Source organism: Pediculus humanus, genomic scaffold, assembly GCF_000006295.1.
Source record: "Pediculus humanus corporis 1103172108251 genomic scaffold, whole genome shotgun sequence".
Lineage (NCBI taxonomy): Eukaryota > Metazoa > Arthropoda > Insecta > Psocodea > Pediculidae > Pediculus > Pediculus humanus.
Window position 1 is genome coordinate 502635 of NW_002987820.1, and position 9857 is coordinate 512491.

Here is a 9857-nt window from a genome sequence, read left to right on the forward strand (position 1 = left end):
TATTATTTTCATTATTAGAATTATTATTAAGAGATATTAATAGTCACCGTCGAAGTTTCGCACCTACTACTTTTCGGAGTCTAAATTTGAAAAAAAGGAAGAAAAATTTGGGTTGTTTTTAATGCCACTCCTACTACTCCATATAATTGACTGAATAGATCATTGTTTTCCGTCTTAAGGGGGGAGGTGTTATGATCCCGTACTCAATATTCACATTTTCAACTTTTTATAAACAAAAGACTGGCGACGAACTCAAATTGTTCTTCTTTAGAAGCGAAGCTTCTAAAGACTATTTCTTTTATTTTATTTGCAAGTGTTTGCTCGAACATTCGAAACAGTTGACTGGCGAAAGACAAAAGTAATATAGGGAAGCTACACAGCTTTGCAATTGTTCATTTGATTTTTAGTCTAGCTGTAATAAGTTCTTGTTTATTAATATTAGTTTTGTTAGTGATAGTTTTAAGTGCTTGTTCATTACTTACAAAAATAAAGAACGAACCGAATATAACAATATATATTAAATAATTCGAAATTATTATTATTTGTTTAATACAGAGCGGTACGTTCATTCTAGAATGTTCAATCGATGATATTTAATCAAATTTCGAATTTATAAAAAAAAAAAAGAAAAAAGAAGTTACGTTGACGATAATGCAAACCAAGTCAGATGGAAGTCCATCTATGAGTGCATATAAACGGCGACCTCACCTCCGGTCATTTTTTTTCTTTCTTTGCTTAAGTACGTCACATTCGGACAATACAAATTATTTATTTATTTTTATTTTTTCGACGGTTTGTTGTTTGTTGTTGTTGTTACGTTACGAAAATGATACAAACAGAATACAAATGTCGAGAGAGATGGAATTATTTTATAAAAACAACCTGAACCTGTCAACTTTTGTTTTAAAGGCAAATTTTGTTTTTTTTTTTTTTTTTTTAAATGTGGGAAACGAAAAATATTCCGTAAATGAATAAATGCGTAGGGCCAAATTGTAAAAGTGGGACGAAGAATTTTTTTTTTTTTTTTGAAATTCTGATACCACGTTTTTTTTTTTTTTTATTAATTATTTTAAAAAAACTGACGATACGTAACTGTATTTTAAATAATTATTTAATAAATGAAGTTACGGATTTAATTAATTTAAAATATGGTGGAGGTGGTGGCGATGGGGGTAGTAGTGGGGGGTAAGGAGAGATGGAAAAAAATCTACAAAAAACGAACCTGCGGTTTTTATTTTTATTTTTCTGTTGTTGCTGTTGTTGTTAGGGTTGTCATCGACGTCTCGTAATCGTGTTTGTACAAACCACGTGATCATGATGATGATGATGATGATATTTTTATCAAATCAATTATTTTTATGTATTATTATGAAAAAAAAAAAAGGAAAAGATAATTCGTTTATCGTAATATTGATGGATGTATAATTTATTAATAATGATTAAAAATAAATATTATGTACATAAATTTTACGTTGATAGATTTAAACGTAGAGATAAATAAAATTATCTTTTATTTATTATCATTATTATTATTATTATTATTTAATTTGTTCAATTAAAGTCAAAAATTATTATTAAAGTTTTTTTTTTTTTTTTTTTTTTTTAAATATTTCTCAACGTTGTTGTTGTTATTATTATTAAAATCATCATCATTATCATCATCATCATCATCATTATTTTTATTATTATTATTATTATTATTATTATTATTATTATTATTATTATTATGCTTTTTTTTGCAACGAAGGGGGCACAACCTATATGTTTTTGCATTTTATTTTTTACGTTTCACGTTTCTGATTGACCCTATTGAAAATAAACGATGGGATTTCCCTCGTAAGTGTGCGTGTGCGTGTGCGCGTGTGTGCTGTTTTTTCTAACGTGTTTACGACACGACGTCGTCTTATTATATTTTCACGCGTTTGCATTTATATTATTATTATTATTATGTCGTAAAAGATTTTTTTTTGATTTCGAATTGAATGATGGCGCCACACGCGGGTATCGCGGTTCACCTTTTCCATTTTTTTTTTTTTTTCGTGAGAAAGCTTTAAAAAATTTTTCGTTTTCATTTTGATGTCGTTGTCGTTGTTTTTTTTTTATTTCGGTTATTCAAATTAGGTTTAAAGTTGAATTTATCGATTAGCATAATGAATTAGGCGAATCGTAAATAAAACCGGAAATTGAAAAATTATTAAACTTTTGAAAACAAAAAAAAAAAAAAATGACTCTAAAAAAAAAAAAAAAACAAAATCTTTTTAATTTAAATCCGTTTTTGTTTTTTTTTTTTTATAGTAAAATTTATCATCATCATCATCGGGATTTTCTTTTTATTTATTTATTATTATTATTATGCGTTATTGTTTCCCCCCCCCCGACTTTTCCGAAAGTTAAAATATATATTATTTATTCATATTTATTAAAAAAAAAAAACCCAACTTGCAAATTTATTAGTATTATTATTATTACATATTTTAATTCTTTCGATTTTCTTACGAGCAGCGCCCTTTTTCCCCCTCGCTCTCCTTTCCCCCCTTCCCACCCTTCCCCTTCGTCTTCCCCGGGGGGAGGAAAAAAAGAATTTTTAACATTTTGTTTATAATTTATTATTTTATATTCCGAATGTATGTATAGATATATATACACATATATATTTATAAGAAGTTTTCTTCTCGAACGTTTTTTGAATTCAAATTTTTAATTTTTTAATACAGAGAGAGAGAGAGAGGTACATTGTATTTGTACAAATGAAATAATAATAATAATAATAATAATAATAATAATAATAATAATGATAATAATGATAATGATAAAACAGGAGGAAAAGTTGTTGTTCGGTTGCGCAAATACAAAAAAAAAAAAAAAAAATTTTTTTATAAATTTTTGTATAAATCATACTCGTTGGCAGCATGTTTTACCTTGAAGAGTTGTTTTTCCTTTTAATACCTGAAATCATTGCAAAGTGCCTCTCTCTCTCTCTCTCTCCCCCTCTCTTTCTTTCTCTCTTTCTCCCCCTCATTGCTGCTTACTCGTAAAATCATTATTATTTCTTTTTTTTTTTTCGAAGAAATTTTCACGTTAATATTTATTTATAACAATAATAATGGTTAATTGTATTGTTTTCGAATGATTTACGTTTAATAATAATGATAATGATAATGTTTTTTAAAAAAAGGAGAAAAGAGAGAGAGAGAGAGAGGGAGAGAGATAATTGTGTCGCGTTGGTGTTTCGTATTTGAAAATATCCAAAAATGTACAAAAGAACGTTTTTAGTTAGTTGACGAAATGAAGAGGGGAAAAAAAATTAAATTATTAGAATTTATTATTCAATTAATTAGTTTTTAAATTTTCGGTTAGGTTATTTGAAAGGAAATCGTTTTCGCACGCGCACGCGTACACTCACCCAACATATATAATTGTCATTTCGAAAAGTGTTTTTTTTTCTTCCTCTCTAAATTAACTAAAAAACTAAAATTCTAGGAATAAGTTTTATTTTTTAGGCTAGACAAAAAAAGAAAAGAAATATTATTAAATCGAACGACCGACTATAAAAATAAATTTATGGTTTCGCTTTTAAAGTTTACATAAAATATTTTTTTTTTTTTTTTTGTGTTCGAACGTGAAAATTTTGTGTCTGTTTTTTTTTGTTTTTTTTTTTTACGTTTCTGTTTTTGTATCTTTTTCTTTCTTTCCGTTCTTTCTTAAAAAATAGTTTTTCGTTGATTTTTTTCGAAATTTATTTTCTAGAACAAAAATTGGAAGAGCAGTTGTTGTTGTTGTTGTTGTTGTTGTCGGTTTTTATAAATGGCGTAAAATCCGATTGGTTTTTTTTGTATGAAAAAAATTATTATTATTTCCGGTTTTTCCTTTTGTACTACACTCATAAGTTAATTATTATTATCGTATCCAAAACGTGTGTAGTTATTTTAATAAATAAATAATAATGTGAGAATAATAATAATAAGAGAATGAATGACCGCGAGGATGTTTTTTAATTAATTACATCCGGATTTTATACGGTTTGCAAACGTGTTGGAAGGGAATAAGGGGAAACACGATTTATTTTCGAATTTTTCTCGAATTTTCTTTTTCTTTCTTCCCTTTCCTTTCCCTCCCCTTCCCACTCCTTCTTCCCCTATCAGGTCGTTTATTTTAAAAAGAATTTTCGTCATATAAACTCGGAGAAACATGCATAACTCCAATAAGATTTTTTTTCGAGACTTAAATTATCGAACTCGTGGTTACGTCATACTCGAGTATTTCTTTTTTTTTTTTTTTATCTGAATCAATGATAATAAACTTGCTGATTGTAGGAATTTAAATTCTCAAATTGTTCAGGTTCACGACAAGCAAAAAAAAACAAAAAAAAGAAAAAATATTTTCCTCTTTTGCTCGATTCACGACGTTTGATATTTGAATTCTTTTCTTTTTTTCCTTTTTTTTTTCTTCTTTGATGCGAATCTAAAATTATTATTATTATTATTATTAACGTTTTTGTTTTGTTTTGTTTTCGCAATGAAATGATTTGATATTTTTTTTTTTTTTTTGTGAATTAAAAAAAAAAAGAAAATTTTTTTTCGGTATATGAATGAGAAGAGAGGAGGAGAGAGAGAGAGAAAAAGTGAGTCGAAAACACTTCATGTAAAAGCAGTGTTGCCAATGTAAATGGCCTGCAAGCCATCACGTCTCTGCATTCCATACCTGGGCTCGTAACTCATACACACTCACCCATAAAATCTGCACGACAAAATGCAAGTAGATTGCACCACAAAGTTTCGTTCGGGTTTTTCTCTTTTTTTCCTTTTCCTCCTCCCCCTCCTCTCCCCTCCTATTCGAAGAAACCTTTATTTACCAAATTATTATTATTATTTAATTCAACGTTTTTGATTAAAAAAGAAATCGGTCGAAAAAAAAGAAAAAAATTCGAAATGTAATTGTCGAATTGGGAAAATTACTATTTTTAACGGTTAAAATTTATTTAAAGAAAAATTATTATTATCATCATCATCATCATTATTATTCACGAATGCTGTCGTTTTTTTTTTTTTTTTTTATAAAGATCACTCGTTATAAATAAATAAATAAATAAATTTTAACAAATGTGTTTAATAATTGCAAAAGACTTCACACGAGAAATTTATAGGGAACCCCCCAAAAAAACAAGAGATGAATAATTTAATATTGTTTATAACAATATGTGGTTAAACCAAACCCTCAAATACTAATAATAATAATAATAATAATAATAATAAAACTTTTAAATTGTTTTGACGTGATAAAATTAAATTATTTTCATTATATATATATATTTATTGAATTAAAAGGCGGGGATTTCTTTATTATTATTTTAATAATTTCGTCTACGGTTTTTTTATATTATAAAAACAAAAATAGTTTGTTTAAACATGTTACGTCATCATCGGTTGGTTGTCCTCAACACCACCACGTCTTTGAATAATCGATTTTTCCCTGAAAATCTCTCGTGTTCGATGATTTCTTTTTAACTTTTTCGTGGATCCCTGTTGCTACTGCTGCTGTTGTTGTTCTTATCGTCGTCTGTGAAAAAATTGTCTTTTTTTGTTGTGTCGAATATTTTTGCACATGTGTTTGTCGTTTGTTTTATTAAAAAAAAAAAAAAAAGTAGCAATGGTCTATAATGATGATGATGATGAATAATCAAAATTATTTTTATATATTTTTATCGCAGAAAATAATTTGGTTCCGTTATTATTATTTTTTTAAAATTCGTATCGATTATTATTATTATTATTATTTATTAAAAATAATTTGTCGTCAATTATTTAATTAATTAATTTATTTATTTATTTGTTTATTTATTCGTTGTGGAAATTCGTTCGTGTTTCGTTTGATTGCCATGAATTAAATAAATTAAAATATTGTTAATGAATTTTTAATTACTATTAAAAATAATGTGTGTGAGAGAGAGAGAGAGAAAGAATGAAAAAGAGGGAGAGAGAGGGGAATAGGAAAATGAATTTTTTTTTTTATTTAATAAAAAATTTTTATTTATTTTTACAAAAAAAGCAGAAAAAAATTGTTTTACTTTTTTTTTTTTTTTAATTTTTTTTCTATCTACTACTACGTTTTAGTAAAACAATAATAATAATAATAATAATTTTTTAGAATAATTTTAATGTAACCTTTGACCTTAAATTCTAATTTAAAAACTTGGTAGTCTTGTTAACTGTAATGAACTATTAACCACTTAATTTTTTTTTTTTTTTTTTTTTCTAACAAACAATTTTTTTTTTTTTTATATTACGTTTTAAAAGCTTATTTATTATTATTATTATTATTTGCACTAAGTATCATTACTTATACATAATTATGTAAACTATTATTTAATTATTTATTTTTTTAAATAATAATAATAATTATAATACGACCGATATGATTTTTTTTTTTTGCTGTCGACAAACATTTTTTTTAAAATTAATTTCGTTGCTCATTTAATTGAAACCCGAGGGGGGAAAGAGAGAAGGTTAGGGGAGGGGATGGGAGGAGAAAATCGTAATTAATAATAATAATAATTAAGAAATGATAAAAATTTATTTTAAACAACGACGATGAGGACGAGGACGACGACGGTGAAATATTTTATATTTTTTACTGCTAAAAAGCACACACACATACACACACACACAAACGCCACTGATATAAACAAGGCAACGTAGGACTCATTATCGTAAGTCAATGACCTTTTAGAATTCTTTGAATATTACACTACAGTTAACAATTCCGTGGTCGTAGAACTGTCTGCAGCTAAGTCAAGCCGAAAAAAATTAAATTTATCACGGGTTGGTGTGTGCGTAAGTGCGTGTGCGTGCACGTATGACTCCTCTACCTGATTTCAATTAAACAATTTTCTCAACCCCTTCGAAATTGAAAATGATTAAATATAAAATAAATTTTTTCTTTTTTTATTAGCACCTCCCCGCTGTTTGTTTCGGCGCCCCTTCCGTTTCCGCCATTTCCCCCCCCCCGAAAACAATCAATGAATTTGGAAAATTATTACAATAATACTAATAATAATTACGATGGTCAATGCGAAAAAAAATAAAAATAAAAATTTTAAATTTATTTTTTTTTCGCGCATTTAAAATGCGAAGACGATGAAAAGCTTTTGTTTGTTTGTTTGTTTGTTTGTTTATTATTTTTATTTTTATTTTTTTTTATTTTTATTGCTTACTGTTTATTCATATGCTAAAAATAATTTTTTCAAGTTTACAAAAAAAAAAAAAATTCTCATAGATTTTATTTTTCTCTCAACGCATTATTTATATTTATTTCTTTGATGTTACCAGTATTGCCAACAACCTTAAAAAAAAAAAACAAAATAATAATAATTTTCTTTCAAAATTTTCTTTTCATTTAATTTATTTAATAATTTTTATCCTTATTATTACTATTTTTATTTTATTTTGTTTTAACATTTACGTTTTTGTTTAACAATATCGACAAAATATTTCTCTCTCTCTTTTTTTCTTTAATTATTAAAGATAATATTTAAAAGTTTTAAATTATTTTTGTTTTGAAATTTAAAAATAAAAAAATTTTTAACAAAACCGGAAAATGTACCTGAATACATAAATAATTAGTTATCGTAATTCAACAACAACCACTTAATTTGTTTCATAGATAAATTTAATGAACCTTATCTGTTGTGTCAATGAATGCGACGAGTTTGCAGTTCTAGATTTTTCCAATAACGACACAATTTTCCACATTATTATCATTATAATAATTATTACGAATTTTATTAACTTTAATTATGAATTAATACCACGTGTTTTATTTATTTTTTTTTTATTACATCACATTGTCGAGGAAAAAATAAAATAAAATATAAAAAAATAATGGCGAATTTTAATATTTGGCTCAAAAGTTCAAAAAAAAAAAAATAGGTGGGAGGGGAGGGGAGGAGAAAATAGCTAACTACTGGCGTTTTAAATTTAATTTTTCATTATTGAAAAGTTGGCTGTCTGCATTGATGATGATGAGATGCTGACGTTTAAGAATTTTTTTTTTTTGGATATTCGGATTATTATTGTTTTTTTTTTTTTTTTTCAAATCGTTCCAAGGGGGCGTTGCGATTTTGTTTGTTTGGTTTTACGTTTTCGATTACGTCAATGATCGTTTCTGTCGATTTTTTTTCCCCCTTAAATTAATTGATTTTGATATTTTCGATTAATCGTAATAAGAAGAGTCATGCCAAATTAGGTTTAACAAAAAAAAAAAGTAAAATAATGATTCATTATTACGCCATATTTATTTTATCCCGTTGTAACCGTTTTAGGAATTTCATAAAAACTTCCTTTCCTAGTTGTACAAATAAGAAATGTATGTATGATCGGTTATTGACGGCGCGGGCGGATGTAAAGGGCGGATGTAATTGATTTTGATTCCAACCTGAACCCGATATTTAATGACCTTTCGACAATGAATTTTTATTATTTATTATTATTATTAATATTTGCTTTCGCTATTTTCAATGTGTGCGAGTCTATCTCTTATTTTTTGATTTAACTTTTTAATCGAACCCCCAAAAAAAATTTTGCATGAATGAAAAAATTCTTTTCCTAAAAAAAAATGTAGAGTTAAGCTAGCAAAAGATTTTTTTTTTCCTTAAAGTTTATTTTTAATTTTGATTGATTGATTGATTGATTGATTTTGAAAAAAAGGGTTGCAATAATTTTTATCCATTTGTAAAAATAAATTTTTTTTTTTTTTTTACTTCTGCGTGTGTTAATATTTAATTCAAAGAGAGTAAAAGCATCATTATAAAATGTCGACCTCAAAAAACACGACGATGATGATGATGATGATGATGATGTTTTGGAATGAGAGAATGAAAAGAATTTGTTGAATGGATTCCAATTGATGCAAACCATTGACAGCGTGACAATATTAAGTTGAAAATCTTGTTTTAGTTGCTCCCCGTTTAATATTTGTAGATAATATCCGTGTACCAGTTGTTTGTTTGTTTGTTTGTTTGTTGTTTGCTTTTACCTACACATAAATATAAATGCACTGTGGGCAACCGTGTCATTAGATATATATATATATATATTGTTATATTCGGTTCGTTCTTTATTTTTGTAAGTAATGAACAAGCACTTAAAACTATCACTAACAAAACTAATATTAATAGACAAGAACTTATTACAGCTAGACTAAAAATCAAATGAAACGACGCCAAGCGGTGTAGCTTGCCTATATTACTTTGGTCTTTCGTCAGTCAACTGTTTCGAACGAGCAACAATGGGAACTAGCAAACACTTGCAAATAAAATAAAAGAAGGAGTCTTTAGAAGCTTCGCTTCTAAAGAAGAACAATTCGAGTTCGTCGCCAGTCTTTTGTTTATAAAAATTTGAAAATGTGAATATTGAGTACGGGATCATAACACCTCCCCCCTTAAGACGGAAAACAATTATTTGAAAAAGAATTTGTTTTCTCCTCTTGTTTGGATTTGACAGCTTCCTATGTCGGGTTCTGAATGGTTCCGTCCAGGTTGAAACTCCTTGAGTAGTAGTAGGTGCTATGTCTTCTGTATGGTAGACTGTTGTATCTCTTCACATTGGCTTCTTATCAGGAACATAATTTTAAGCTTTATAGCTGCAAGTAGTAGAACCTTTCCTAGGCAATACTCGTTAGTGAACAATGTTTCATAAAGAGTAAAGATAAAAGAATAAAATTATGAGACATAAAATTCGAAACAAAATTGACATAAGTTCTAAAAAATATAAAAATTTTATATAGGAAACATAAATAATGATTAGAAAAAGAATAAATGGATTAATAATAAAATAAATGATGATTAGCTGTATGGGAAAATA